The sequence below is a fragment of the Vidua macroura genome, chromosome 6 (genome assembly GCF_024509145.1).
Source record: "Vidua macroura isolate BioBank_ID:100142 chromosome 6, ASM2450914v1, whole genome shotgun sequence".
Classification (NCBI taxonomy): domain Eukaryota; kingdom Metazoa; phylum Chordata; class Aves; order Passeriformes; family Viduidae; genus Vidua; species Vidua macroura.
The window spans coordinates 41,803,787-41,819,176 of NC_071576.1; the positions used below are offsets into that span (position 1 = coordinate 41,803,787).

At 39.7% G+C, this 15,390-nt stretch overlaps 1 long non-coding RNA gene across 1 annotated transcript; it reads left to right on the forward strand.

Moving 5' to 3' along the window:
• Positions 1-2,227: 2,227 nt before the first annotated feature.
• On the forward strand, positions 2,228-3,657 carry LOC128809118 (uncharacterized). The gene is made up of 3 exons (XR_008437620.1): positions 2,228-2,470; positions 3,157-3,234; positions 3,314-3,657. It is a non-coding gene; the product is annotated as an uncharacterized LOC128809118 (long non-coding RNA).
• Positions 3,658-15,390: the final 11,733 nt, after the last annotated feature.

Genomic DNA, 15,390 nt, shown 5'->3' on the forward strand with positions numbered 1-15,390 from the left:
TTGCCTCCTCAGGGCTGTCAGTACACATATGGCAGCGGGGTCCTGAGGGTCTGACAAGACCTGTTGGTTTTTACTCCCGTGGTTCCAAAGATGCTGAGAAAAGATACACTACCCGGGAAAAAGGATTGTTTATGGTTATCTTAGCTTTCATAGAAGTAGAAAAAATTGCACAAAAACAACCAATTGTATTGAGAGGCCCCTTCAAGGTTATTAAGACAGTCACTAGTGGGACTCCCCCTCCTGACGGGGTGGCCCAGAGGGCCTCAGTGAGAAAGTGGTATGCTCAGGTTGAGCATTACTGTAACTTCTTCTCAATGACAGAAAGACCTGTAAAAACTTTAGCAATCCAAGAAACTGACAGCTTGGACAAACCTGCCTCTGTAATCAAAGTAACCCCTCCTTTCTGCCCCGAATAATCGGCAAACTCTTGGTTTACTGATGCTTCTGCTAAAGGGAAAGGAAAAGTATGGAGATATAGGGCAGAAGCCCTCCACTTTTCCTCTGGTGAGCAAATTATTACAGAGGGAGAAGGTAGTGCACACATTGGGGAGCTGATAGCTGTCTGGAGTGTTTTTCAACGAGAAGCACAGAATTCCTCTTTGGTCTGCATCTACACTGACTCCTATGCTCTGTACCAAATGATCCTAATAATCCAGCTCATTACCCTGGCTAACCTGTTCTGGTGGACCTCTCTTACTATAGGACTAGTACCACTTGTGCTAAAACCCCCTCTGAATAAATATGCATGGGAAGCCTCTGGTGCTCTAGGGAAAGAGCATTGGACAAATACATGCTGGATAATTCCATCATTCTAACTTTTCTGCCTCTCAGCGGCAGAATTCTGTTGTGTTTACTTTTTCAGAAGAACTCCGAGGGACATGAAGACCACCTAATCCATGATAAAACTGGTAATATTTTTCTGCATCCTACCACAACCCCATGGCCAGAAACCAGCTGAGTGGCCGTGGTCTGAAATAATTGTGGTAGCATGCAGAAAAAGTGAAAGGATCTCTTTAAGCACAAAAAGGTCTGCACGCACCCAAGCGTACAGGATTGTTGGCACAATTTTACACTAACACAGACTGCAGAAGTGGTTTGCTTATGGGGGAAAAACACCAAAGGGCTTTCTTTTAAGTTTATAATAAATGCTGTAGCCCAATCTACTACGGTTTATACCACCACCACTACCACCACTCGAGCCCAGCCACCAGTTATGCTTGCCCCGAAAATTTTTTAAGTTGGACCATATATAATCAGGAAAACTGGCCAACAACAGATATTGTTTAATCTGTTATGGTCTCTTAAACAAGTCAAATTGCTGATGCAAAACAATGTCTCAGAAATACAACCAGCTTGTTCACCCTTTTTGCAAACCTCTTTTCAGGGCTGGACAACCTGGCTGCGACAGTGGAACCCTCCTAAAAAACGGGTGCCAAGAGACATAACTGGTGTTGTGGGAACAGGATTGGGAATCAATTCAGACATATTAATAAATAAATTGGCTTCTATGACTAAAGATTTAACCAAAATACAACAACCACTGCAATCGTCCTTATCGGCCTTGAGAACACATCAGTGGTTGCTATCAAACATTCTACCAAATTGGGAAAAGATAAATGTGAATGATAGCAAATTGATAATTGATGCACTTAATGCCACACAAAGCAACATTTCCTTAGCTCTTAGCTGTATCCAGGCTCGATTATGGATGCAGTCAGTTGCTGCCTCAATTATAAGAGAAGGTGAAGAAGGCACTTTTCCTACTGAAATTAGGAAAATAGTCTGGGACAGTGTCACTGACTTTGAAAGAGATTTCCAATCCTGGTGGAATTTAGTGAATTTTACCTATGACCCCAGCACAAACACAGCCACAACATTTGTGTTGACCATAAGAAATGCCTCGGTGCATCTGATATTCCCTATCATTGCACTAGGATTAAATCATGACGGAGCCACTTTCTATCCTTCTGAACATAGAGAATGGGCCCGTCAAATTAATGACAAATGGCAAACTGTCAATTTAGAGTTCTGTACTATCCGAGAACAACTAGGGTTTATCTGTGAAGGTAATGCAATTATAGCTCAAGATATCTGTTTAGACACAGAACAAAATATCTGTCGTTTTGATATTCATCCTAACGAGACTTCTGAAATAGTCCTTGTATATACAGGCAATGGGTGTGCCTGCTTCAGAACCGCTTGTGATACTGTGTTTATACAAAGTACAGTAGTAGATACTAAAAATCATTCAAATTATTGTGCTTGCAACTTTACTAAAATTGCAGGATGTGATTTTTCTTTTGTAGCTCCAGTTACTTCACATGAACTTTTAGAATCCAATCTCACAATGATTCACAAGCTACTACCTACTCCCATTGGGATGAACCTTACTTTGGTAAAGCAGCTATTACTTCATCAAGATCTAATAGAGATCCTAGGAAAAATCAAGGAGAATGGACAGAAAACTCTGGTAACTGTTCATCATGATGTGCAAGAAATACATCGTGTTGTAGAAAGGGTGAAAAGTGATGCCGAGCACAAGTGGTGGGATACCCTTTTCGGGTGGTCACCCACCGCCACCGGTATCCTGAAAAATTGTGCCATCCCATTGTTGTTCTTCTGATTTTAGTTATGATTGGTTTTGTTTTATCAGTAATCTTGCTTATTGTAAATTGGAGAATGATGAAACGATTAACAAAATTAACATTTATAATTAATGCACACCACTTGGCCGACATCCTTTACACTATAGATGTTCCCAGGACTGTAGACACAAGAAGATTATAAGGTTAGAAGATATGTTTTACATAATTTTCTTTTATGATTTGTTCTAATCACTGTTTTAATTATTTTTGTTTATTGATTATAAGATTGTACTGAGTAATATCGACTATACTAGGTTTATTACTTTACTGTTTAATATTGATTATACTGGTTTATTATTTGATCAATTTATTGTTTAATTGATTAATATTGATTATTATTTAAACAATTTATTGTTTAACTATTACTGATTTAATTAATACTGATTGTATTTTGCTTATTGATTAATTATAATTTGTTTACTAATATGTTGTGATTGTTTTAGTTTTCCTGTTTCTTCTTTCCCTTTTCCTCTTCTCTTTTTCCTGGGACATGCTGCCAACACTTGACGAGTCCTGAAGACTCCACGACGACACCATGGAACCCTGCTGATGAAGATCTTTCGAGGGCAATTGTCAGTCATGGGGTGGTGTAAGAGCCCGTCTGAAGCCCCTCATTTTCCATTCTGCCTTCCGATTGCCACGAGAAAGAATCCCTTCCCCCACTGCAGTTCCGGCTCAGAACAGGACACAGCGCAGGTGGAACCACTGAACCGTCATGCTAGCTGTTCCGAACAAGGCCTGGCAAGAACTTGGCAAGGAGTTGGCAAGGACTTGGCAAAGACCTGACATGGACCCAGCACGGGACAGCCTGATGCGCGGCCTGCTTCTCTTCTAATCTCCGTTCTTAAGCCGAATGAACTTTTGGGGTGACTCCCGTGGTCCTTCATTGAAGACCCCTCATCTGCCTCGTTACCACTGTGACAAACAAAGAATGAGAACCCTCCTCCCAAGGACTGAGACTGAGACCCCTACTACAGGGAGGAGGGGAAATTGGTGGTCTGACCACTAATGACATGACTGTTTCCCTTCAGTAATTTTAATGGACTTATTCTTCATTGTATTCGTCTTGCTTTGGTGGTTTCTGTGGACTCACCTGTTCCCGTGTGGCGATTACAATGGACTTTCATTGTTACACTTGTTCCCCCTCTTTCCTCTGTGGACTATAACTGGACCCCCGAGTTGACCAGAACTTCGAAGACTTCCCCGACACGACAGACGGATCCCCATCGTCCGGACCACTGAGGATCTCGCCTGTGTTGGTAGCTATTCCCATACCCCTCTTCTCTCTCTCTCTCTCTATCCTTTATCTCCTTTCCGATCCCCACTATCGCATTTGCTGTTTTGGCCCCTAATAAAGGTGCATTTGTTGTGATTAACTGATAGTCCCTTGTTGTTTGCCTTTTTTTCACTTTTGGGATCAGTGAAAAGAACCATCACGACACCCCGCAATAAGCGGATCGTGACACCCAAATAAATGACTGGCTACATTGCTGGTGTTGGCAAGATGGTCTTGGTTTCCATAACCATGGGACCCTGTCTGCTGGCAGTTGACAGGGAGAGATGAGATCCACCTCACTCCTGTCATTATTCAAGCATAAGCAGGAAATACACAGGAGGTGAAAGCAGGGTCAGCCCACTAGGAATGAATATTGCTAATAACACAAAGCCAGGAGGAGGGGCCCATACCCCAGAGGGCTGTGCAGCCCTTCAGAGGGAACCTGACAGGCTGGAGAGATGGGCAGGGAGGAATCTTCTGAAATGCAACAAAGACAAATGCAGGGTCCTTCACCTGGGGAGGAATGGCCCCAGGCACCAGCACAGGCTGGGGGGAATCTCCTGAAAAGCAGCTCCGTGGAAAAGGACCTGGGGGTCCTAGTGGCAACAAGCTGTCCATGACCAGCAGTGCTCTTGTGGCCAAGAAGGACAATGGGATCCTGAGCTGCATTAGGAAGAGCTTTGCCAGCAGGTCATGGGAGGTAATCCTTCCCCTCTACTCAGCTCTGGTGAAGCCTCATCTTTATCCAGTTCTGGACTCCTCAGTACAAGAGAGACATGGAGCTCCTGGAGTGGGTCTAGTGGAGGGCTATGAAGATGAGGGAGCTGGAGCTCAGGAGGACAGTCTGAGGGAGCTGTGCCTGTTTGGCCTCCAGAAGAGACGACTGAGAGGGTTCCCATAAGTGTCTATATGAAGGGAGGGTATCAAGATGGATCAGGCTCCTCTTCATGGTGCTGAGCAATAGGACAAGAGGCAAAAAGCAGGAACTGATGCCGAGGAAATTCCATCTGAATATGAGGAAAAAACTTTACTGTGTGGGTGACCATGCACTGGAACAAATTCCCCAGAGAGGGTATGGAGTCTTCCTCATTGGAAATATTCAGGAACCATCTGGACACAGTCCAGTGCAATGAGCCATAGGATGACCCATTTTGAGCAGGGAGGTTGGACCAGATGACCCCTGTGGTCACTTCCAACCTCACACATTTTGTGATTAATATCTCAACGTACCCTGGGCCTGGGAGGAAGTAAAGGAGGGCGGTTGAAAGACTAATGGATTTGAAAGGAAGAAAATATGAAAGCAATGGATGTTATGATTCAGTTGGGTTACAGAAAGACTTTAGTCTAAGACTAAAGACTTCATATGTGTGGTGCAAGAGAATTTTAATTTGAAAAGGAGAAAAGAAAAAATTTGGAACCATATTGTCAGGCAAAAATACATACATGGATAAAGTACTGCTGCATAGCTCAGTAGAACTCAATGACTGTTCAGTATTCATAAGCAATTAATTTCTGCTAGTAGCTTTAAAAAAGGTTATTTTATGTTCTTAGACATATATGCCAGCTCTTCAGTTCTGTGCGCACTTGACCAAAGCTATAATATTTTCCTTTCAGCTAAGGCAAATTTTATGTGGAAAAATGCAAATGCAAGAATTTCATGCCCCAGGCTGGAATTTTTATTCCAGCCAACTCTCTCTTGCCTCTTCACAGCACATCACACTAGATTTTACATGCAAATGTATTGAAACAGTGCAGCTTCGGTCCCCCTCTGGTGGGAACGAGCAGAACTGCAAACAGTACAAAAGGGTTTTGTAGCTAATGGTCAGATCAACAGCCTTGGAAATGAACTCTTTTGTTCCTTTTCTGACCCCTTGCCTCATGCATTTTTTTTCTGCTAGCTGTGCTTTTTCCTTGTTCCCAGAGTTATAACACTGGTCTGAAAAAAGAGACACCAGGAAAAAAAAGCTTATGGTATGTAACAATGACAGAAGAGCTGTATTTCTACGTTGTTATTCCAATGACCTGTGGAAAGCAATAAAGAATGCTTTCTCCTCTAATTTGTCAGGTATGAACTAGACATCTTATGGTTTCATGGGTCATTGGAACAGGCAAAAATGTACTCTAAGATTGTTTTAATAGAAGTTTCCATTATCAACTCCATAGATAAGATAATATCCCTTGCCTTTACCTTAAAAAGACTAGTAGAAATTTGTGTATTTAGCTGTAGAAAGTGCACATATGGATCAGTTTCAAAAATACAGCAAACTCTTTTGCCTTTTATAAGTTTTCACAAAGAGGTAAAATGAGAGAAGTGTGATAAGACCCAATTAAAATTTGCAAATGATTAAAGACGTTCCAAAAAAGACCAGAGAAATTTCTGTTCTTACTTCTTGACAATCAAGATTTTAAAGAATAAGGATGTAGACTGAACATCAGAAACACTTGTTCAGCTTGAGATTATACAAAGTAATACTGCAATAATACCTCTTAGTTTTGTACATCTTCCTTTATAGGACCCATATTCCTTAATAGAAAATTATATGTAATACAAGAGAAACATTTACATGCAAAATGAATTTAAAACTTCTTTATTATGTGGAGGTTTTGCTGAAAATAATGTCTACCTCATTCTTGAATTTTCAAAGTACTTTATCTTCCCTGTGTCTAGAAGTAAAGATTTTAATCTTGTGTGAAACTAAAGTTGAAATGTCATTTTCTTTTTTTTTCTGAAAATTGGAGCAGAGCTCTAATCCAGAGTCTTGACAGTGAATAATGCTCCATGAATTCCCTGATCATATTGTAGACTTGTGAAACTCAGTGACAGAGACAAACTTATGAAAAAACAAACCTACTCCCCAAATTCAAACTTAATACCTTTTCTACTTCTAAAATGATTTTTTAATATTCTAAACTTACAACATCCCATTGAGAAAAATTTCAGACTACTGTTAAATCTCAAAAATGTTTCTGTCTGCCTTTGCCTATCTCTGTAGCACTGCAGGTGTAGTTATTTAAAACTGATCTTAAAAATTTACATTATAGTTAAAAAAATCCAAAACGATAAAAGACTTCAAGTGGAATTTGTTCCATGGCTAGAGAAACATGGCAAAATTTATATTAACACCACATTTTCAGGAAACAGGCAACAGAATACAATTTTGTCAGAAGGGCAAATAAAAGAAATTTCAGAGAAGACAAAACAATAGATGCTAGGCATAAAAAAGTTAAGTGATGTTAGGAGAAGGTTAAAAAAACCCAGTCTGTATATGGTTAAGGCTTGAATAACATATCAGGAAACATTTTGTAAAAATACTCTAATGTCAGAAGACACTGAATAACTGGGAAAGCTACATCAGGCAAGTAAATAATAGTGAGTAGAAATTCTAATTGATAGAATTAAGTAACAGTAGAAACTTAATTTTTCCTTTAGCATCTAGGTTTTTGAAATAGGCTCAGGTTTCTAACCCCATCAAGAGCCTACATAAGAGGTAGAATACTTTAAGAGCTGCCTTCTAGGTAGATTCAATGAATAAGAAATTGAGTTGAACACAAGTTTAGTGCTCTTGAAAACTGAAAGCCCAAGGGTTTTGTGGCATCTACACACAGACATAAAAAAAATTTATATCAAGGATATCTGTTTTTCTTTAATGAATAATAAACTGCACATAAAAGGAGACTTTTAATGACCTTTGGTGATGCTCTAACAGTCATAGGGTAAAGCAAACAGAAAACACAGCAAAGAACCATGGACAAAGTAACTGAAGGATGGTAATCTGGCCCAGAAAGGTCAAGTGATAAAGTAAAAGAACTTCTGAAGTCTCTTGTTTTGAAAGAAGGAGCAAATATATTGTCTGTTTGTTTCTTTCTATGATCATGTTCATGGCCTCTGCAAATAAACATGACTGCATTAATGAAATATACAATGCTAAATCAGTGCTTTCTCCAAAGGTAAAAGACTACAAAGTCTGAATTTTTACAGTTTTGTCTATCAAGTGGTAATGATATTTTTCTCAGTGTGCAATAGAATTCATGTAGTTACTTTTTTTAGTGCAGCTGTCATGTCAAAAGCTTCTGCTTTTAGAAGAAATATTCACCACAGAGAATATATGGGACTTTGGAGTTTATAAAACCTAAAGTAGCAGTTTCTCCAGAGATAAAAAGAAAAATTATTTCTCAACTGCAGAAATTTCACAGCCAGAAAGAAAAGTCTGAAGGCAGTTGGAAAGCTGTATGACAGGAAGTAATCACAGAATCAAATAATGGTTTGGATTGAAAGGGACCTTAAAGATCCCCTGTTCCAACACAGTTGCCATGGGCAGGGAACCTTCCATTAGACTAGGTTGCTCAAATTTCCATCCAGCCTGACCTTCAATAGTTCCAGGAATGGAACTGTTCCACCACATCTCTGGGCAACCTGTTCCAGTGCCTCACCATTCTCACAGTGAAGAATTTCTTCCTAATATCTAATCTAAGTCTACCCTCCTTCAGCTTAAAGCCACTCCCTTCTGTCCTATCACTACATGCCCTTGTGGAAAGTCCTTCTCTAGCTCTCTTTTAGGTCTCCTTTAGGTACTGGAAGGAGACCAGTGCCTAAAGAGACTCTTTTAGGTCTCCTTTAGGTACTGGAAGGCACTCAACGGTCTCCCTGGAGCTTGTTTGTATACCAGGCTGAACAACTCCAACTCTGTCAGCCTGTCCTGTCTTTACAGCAGAGGTGCTACAGCCCTCTGATCACCTTTGTGGCCTCATTTGTGCTCACTTCAGCAGGCCTCCATCCTTCTTATGCTGGGGACCTCAGAGCTGGATGGATCACTCCAGATGGGGTATCAGGAGAGCAGTGGGGAGGGGGACAACCCCTCCCCCTGCCCGCTGGCCATGCTGCTTTTGATGCAGGCAAGGACACAGGTGTTTCTGGGCTGACATTGCTGGGTCATATTGAGCTTCACATCAATCACTACCTTGGGAGGATGGATTATGAGAGAATAGAGATAGTGCTGAAGGCAATCTTACCCCTGAGGAGTTGCAGCTGTACTAATTACCAAAGAGTAGGAACAGCCTTGCCTTTAATAGGTCACAGCTGTGTCCAATAAGGATGTCCAATAAGGATGGGTGTTATAAAAGAGTGAGTCAGGAAGTTGAGCTGTAGTCAGTTGGTTGTGTTGTCGTGTGGAGCAAGGGGTAGGTAGTTGTGCTAGGCACAGTAAGGGTTAGTATATGCTACTAGGGATTGGTAGGGTTAGGTGGTTGTGATAGAGACAGGTAGAAGTTAGCTGGCTGTGCGGAAGAAAGAGAAAAGGAGTCAGAGTTGAGAGAAGGTATGAAAGTCTTGCAGTAAGATAATAAGCTAACAGTGAGAGTCAGTTTCCATCCACCAATGGAAGTTTGCTGTATTTTTGAAATTGATTGGTGCCAAGCACCAACACTAAAAATTGGTGGCCTGTATGGGGATGGATCCTGACAACTACCCCCCCCTCCCCCCGCAAGTCAGTCTTTGTTCTCAAGGCTTCATTCATATATTTGTTTTTGGAATTGCCCTGACCCAGGTGCATGACCTTGCACTTGGCCTTGTTGAACTTCTTGAAATTTGCACAGGCCCAGCTCTCAAGTCTACCGAGACCCATCTGGATGGCATCCGGAAGGGAGTGCTGTCCTAATCCAAATGCAGATGGTCATGGATATGAAGCTGTGCAGCTATTTCTATTTCAAGAAATACCCAAATGCATGGGCAGGTTGCAACCTGGCCTCTTGTCCCTAACCCTAACTCTGACACTAGGCTGTGTTTGATGATACTGTGTTAAAAACTCAAACATATAATTTATTCCTAGTTACATTGATTCATGTGTCAGTTTTCCCCATTGCGAATGCTGCATTATGAAAAGTCCCAAGAATGATGACTGTTTTGGGAGTTATTGATCACAGACTACTTCTTAGCATACAATACACAATTGTTCTGCCTAAATATTTTCTCAGTGTTTTCTGATTCTGATACAATAAAAAATGATTCTGAGCTAGCTACATATTTACTCAATATTTAAATGGTCCATGGATAGTTGTGTAAGAAGCCAGGATCTGTCCTTTGCTAATATAATTGTTGTATTCCCTCTGTGATTTAATGCTGTCAAGTATAGAGAAAGCAATAGATTCCAGCCTTGTGCTTGCTTTTTATAAAAAAATATTTTCCTTTGTTATGTGAGTTCATTCTTTGATACACAGCATGAAACATCAATAACAAAGTAAGGGAAAACAAATAAAATATTTTTGTTTAGATATAATTTGTCAACTAAAGGATCACAAAGCAGCTTAAGGAAAGCATTGCATGCACTGAGTACACACTGAAGTTGAATGGAGTCTTTTCATAGAATTCCCTGGGCTTTGGATCAAGGCTTAAAGAATTAACTCTATTAGCACCCCAGTGAAGTAAAATATGATGGAGAAAAGTCAAAAATAAAAGAGATGCTTAAGTTACAGACTCTGATATAAAATTACTGTGAATAGAACTGAAAAATATTTTCAGTCTTATGTCATATATCCCAGGTATGTTGCCAGTCATAAATCACATTCATTTTAAGGCCTTGAGGCACTACACAGAAACCAGTAAGCACTTCTAGTATTAGGAGAGTACTGCAAGTACTAAATGCAGCAGGATAGAACAAAGTTAGCCTGTTGGATTTCTGTTTGCAGAAAAATGTAAGAGAAATAGCAAAGACTCCAACTCTTCCACTAAATGTAACTCATCATTTTTTTTATTGACCATCTTGAAGCGTAAAAATCACTGTTTGTCTTGCGGGAATTATATTTGCTTATTTAAAACAATTTGCTTGGAAATAGCTGTGAAACATTAAGGACAGCCTGAAAAAGAGAGCTTTCTACTCAACACCCTGGCAGAATTATCTGATTCAGTGGTCAAATGAGTTTAAAATAATGGCTTTCAGAAACATTTTATTTGATTTACAGCAATTTTCTTCACTTTTCAACTCTTTAAAAAACAACAGCATATTGATGTAATTTAATATCCCATGGTTCAAAACAGTTCCAGGCATTCTATGGAACAGTCCTAACCTATAAAATATGGGCTTCTTTCTGCAAATCATTACATCCATGATTAATTTTATGTGCAAGAGTTATTCCAGGGATTTGCAGGCACTCTTTACACCTCCTCCCTTAATCATTCACTGAGTGTGTACACTAAAGGCACACAGGTAAATGCTTGTCTAAATAATGTATCAAATTGAAAGGCTAGGGTGTTTCAAATTCACCCGTAGCTTTCATAAAGATATTGATCACAGGACACAATAGAATTCATGCAGCAAGTAGAAAGCAACACTGAAGAAAAGAATGGAGAAACATGTCTTAAAGTTATCAAGATTTGTTAAACTGTGTGACTGATATTTCATACCAACAGTATGAGGAATGTAGAAATCAATTCTGTAGTAGCAGGACTATGACGACAGAGGAGGACAGCTGGAAGTGACAAGCAGGAGCTGCTTAGAAAGAGAAGAAAGAGCGTAATTTAGTGATACACTTGGCTGTGAGAGGCGGTTCCCCATGTCAGTGCCGTGAAACTGTTTGGAGCCCAGATAGCTGATGCAGTGATGCTGAGCTGTGGCAGTGACTATGGAGTGATTCTGTGGAATGATAGATGTGGGAGCTCTTGGCACCACTGACAGATCATTAGGGAAATTGGCAGGGCTGCGGGGAAGAAAGCTGAAATCTATTGTGCACATAAAGAAGATGAAAACCTGTTGTTGCGAGGAATATAAGGGCTTTTATCTCCTGTAAGTAAGGAGGGAATTGAAAGCTCTCTGATGGAGGTAAGAACTTAGTGTCAGAGAGTGGAGGATAACCTGAAGAATGACAATTTGCCAAGCTTGAGCCTGCTGCCTTGTAGAGAGCTTGCCATTTGTAAATGAGAAGTTTTCGACAGGGGAGAAATATAGAGGCAAAAATAAAATTTGGTGTCTGCAAAGGCAGGTGTTACAGAGATTCATGAAAAACATTGGCAAAAATGCAGTGTAAGGCTAAATGCTGTGATATTTTTAAGATGACTTGGAACTTAATCAAAGTGAACCACAACAGTTCAGTTTTAGCTGTAATAATAATAATAAACATGGCAATGCACCTTAGATCCTTTCAGTCAGCTTCCTCTGGAATTCTTATGCCTGTCACTGCTGAAATCTGCATTAAGCGAACTCTCCGTTGGACCTTAGGTATAGACTCTGAAGGGGATAGGAATGTCCACATAGATTGGAGTTTCAAATACTGAAAGAAAAACACAGAACCCAAAAATAGCTGTGCTTGTTCAGGCCAAAGGATCCTCCTAATACTGTACTCCTAATGAGTAGATAGGGGCAAGGTGGCTGACAAACATAGAAGAGCCTAGACTCTGTTTGCTCTTACTGTGTTAAATCAGGTTGCTTTCAATCACAGGTTAATGAGAAAAGTTTTTATAGCTGTGGCCACACTTTACTGCAACATATGTGCATTTTCTTCACTTACATAAAGTGTACTTAAATTCATTTACCCTGTGTTTCTTACCTGGGCATTCATAATTTGACTGGTAATTATAATGACTGTTCTTTGTACTTGGATTCTCTAGGGAGTGGGCTGTAGGTAATGTACCTTGTATTCTTTAGGTGTTTATATGCTATTAATTTCATTGAGAGTTAGACAACTAATTAGAAGGTACATGCCTGAAATCCTTTGATAAGTTAGGCCTTTGTTTCTGCAAGCAGATGCTATGCTGCTGATAGTACTGCAACAGAGTGAAGTTACACTGAATGGTTTTGTACCTATGCAAGGAATTGCACCTTAATAGACCAAGACTTTTTCTTTTTAAATGCCTTTCAAAGTACTCTGCAACTTAGTGAAGTTACCCAAACTCAGCAGATCTCAGTTCTTCTCTAGCCACTTTCAGTTCCCAGCATCTGTATCTTTTCAAGACACAATTCAAGGCAACATTTTCAAGATGTTTGTAGAAATATAGGACCAGATAACTACAAATTAACAGAAAGGTGAAAAATAGATGCAGATAGCAATGTATTTTATATATTTCAATTTAATTTCTATACAGTGCATGTATACACTTCTTGATTAGGAAGGAAATAAAACACTTTCTTGGGTTAAAATAAAGATCTGTTTTCATGACTATCTAAATGTCTTTGTCTCAGTAATACAAATACCCTCTATACTGCATTCCACAAGTCCAGACTGAAAATGAATCTCTTTGAAACTTTCTTTTTGTCTCCTATTTTCTGGCTCCAGATAGGAGAAGTGTGTTTGAATGGAGATTTTGGTTCTTTTGGGTGTATTTAGATGTACAAGTTTGCCAAAACACGCTTGGTCTAAACAGGGATTCCCCAAGAAAGATGTGAGACTTTCAATTTTATTGCTGAAGTGAGTCTTCAGCTAAAATGGTTTCCTTGCCTCTTATATGCAATTTTCTCATGGTTACACTGGGGAGCAGAACCTGATTGTATAATAAAATTTACTTAGTATGCAAAATTCTAGGTGCTCCAATAGAATTTAATGGTGATGATGAGTGACAGATGAGAAACCAGCTCCCTCTTCTAAACCTGGACTAGCTCAATGAAGCCATTGAATTGTAGGTGTCCACTAATTTCCGAAATGCTAGTGATTGCTTAATTTTAGTAAATTCAGTAAAAATCCAGTAAATGCAGGTTAAAAACATGCAAGTAATGAGCTTTCTCATAAAGAATTACTTCTGTGTTTCTTGTCTGTATGATTCATATAGTTGATGCACTGTGTGAGCTGTGATCCCAGTGGCTGACTACCCAGCAAGGTGCAGATGGGTTAGTTTAACTGATAGTGAAGTGGATACAGTGCTATGGATTCTCTCATGAGCAAAACAGAATCAACTTGAAGAATTTTTACTATATCTTGTTGCCAACTAAACCAATTTTCTAGTTGTTCATTTGAGTATTCAGAGAGAAGGAAAGCGTGCAGAACAAACCAAACCCTGAGGAAATACTTGTCCCTTGCTTTCCCCAGATTCAGCTTAAGTCAAACACTGTGCCACTCCACTTCCTATACCCAACTTTCCTCAGTTTTGCACATGAGTAGCTCCCCAATTCCTTTGGAAGGAGATGGGAAGCACGGGATCCAGGATTAGCACAGAACCATTCCTATCTGCTTCTCCTCTTGTGACACACAGCTGGGGTCCCTCAAGGTTGTTTCTGCCCCAGGGCAGGTCACCTGCTGCTGAGGTTTTGGGGTCAGTAAGTTGCTTACACCAGCAGTGCAGCCATCTGGAATTGGCTGTGAGTGGCTTGGGGCAGTTCATATCCTCCTCCGGGCAGTGCTGCAGCTCCTACTACTTAAACCGGTTCAGGTGCAATATGCTTTTCTAGACTTTAACAGGAACTGACCTATTTTTTTGCAGGTGATTTTGATTTTTTTTTTTAACAGACATCTGGTAGAATTTCAGAAAATTTAATCAAGAAATTAAATCCCTCCTACAAAGGGTAGCTAAACAACAGTAAAAAACACTGAGAAGGGCTGAAACACAAGTTTCAGTAACTTCTTAATAATGAGATTCTTTCTGCATCAGTGCATGGAAAGGTGTTTAGGTGTGCAATGGGAGGTGCAGCTTCCTGGATGAATATAGGTTGTGACAGGAAGATCTCGTTTTGGTTTTTTTGAGTGAGAATGGTGGATGTCGTAGCTGCAGTTCAGGTGGCAATGTTTACTCTGAAGAATTGTTTCCTTTTAGTTCTTCCTCCTTTCTTTTTCAGAACTGCTACTTGGACTGCACTCTCCATCACAAAAGCAAATTTGGATGTAAATCCTGAAATCCTAATGAAGACAAAGGAGATGCTAGTGGAGACACTAGGATCAAGGCCACTATGTACAAGACAACAGCTTGCTGAAATGGCTATTTTAAGAGCCTGAGGTGAAACATATATAATCAGTATTTTTCTTCTGTCAAATGATAAGTAAATTTCCCTTGTTAATGAGAAACAAAATTTTTCTGAACTTGAATTTTTCAACTGGGTGTAGAGAGTTCCCCTTCCCCCCAGTTGCTATCCTACTTTCAGACAACTATACAGCTATTTTCTTTTCATTTTGCAACATGTGAAAATGAATAAATACCCTTACTTGGATTAGAGACCAACAAAAGTTACGCTAATACTTTTGCATTCAGGAATATTCTTGAAATAAATCCCTTGATGTGTAAAAGAACATTTCTTCCCTCACTATCTGTATAAAATCCTCCAACGGTCCTAAGATTTTATATATGACACTGATTTCTACAGTGACATTTTGATTATGAAACTTTTTCTGAAGAGAATTCTTGAACTAAAACTACTTTTTTTGAAGATAATTTGCCCTCAGTGCTGTACTGGCCTCAGGTATACATAACTGTATTGTGCCTTAGCAGAAGGTAGTGGATGCAAAAATTTTTTTAGCATAACTACCTGTAGAAGTTATTTGGGCTGAGGTATTTTACCT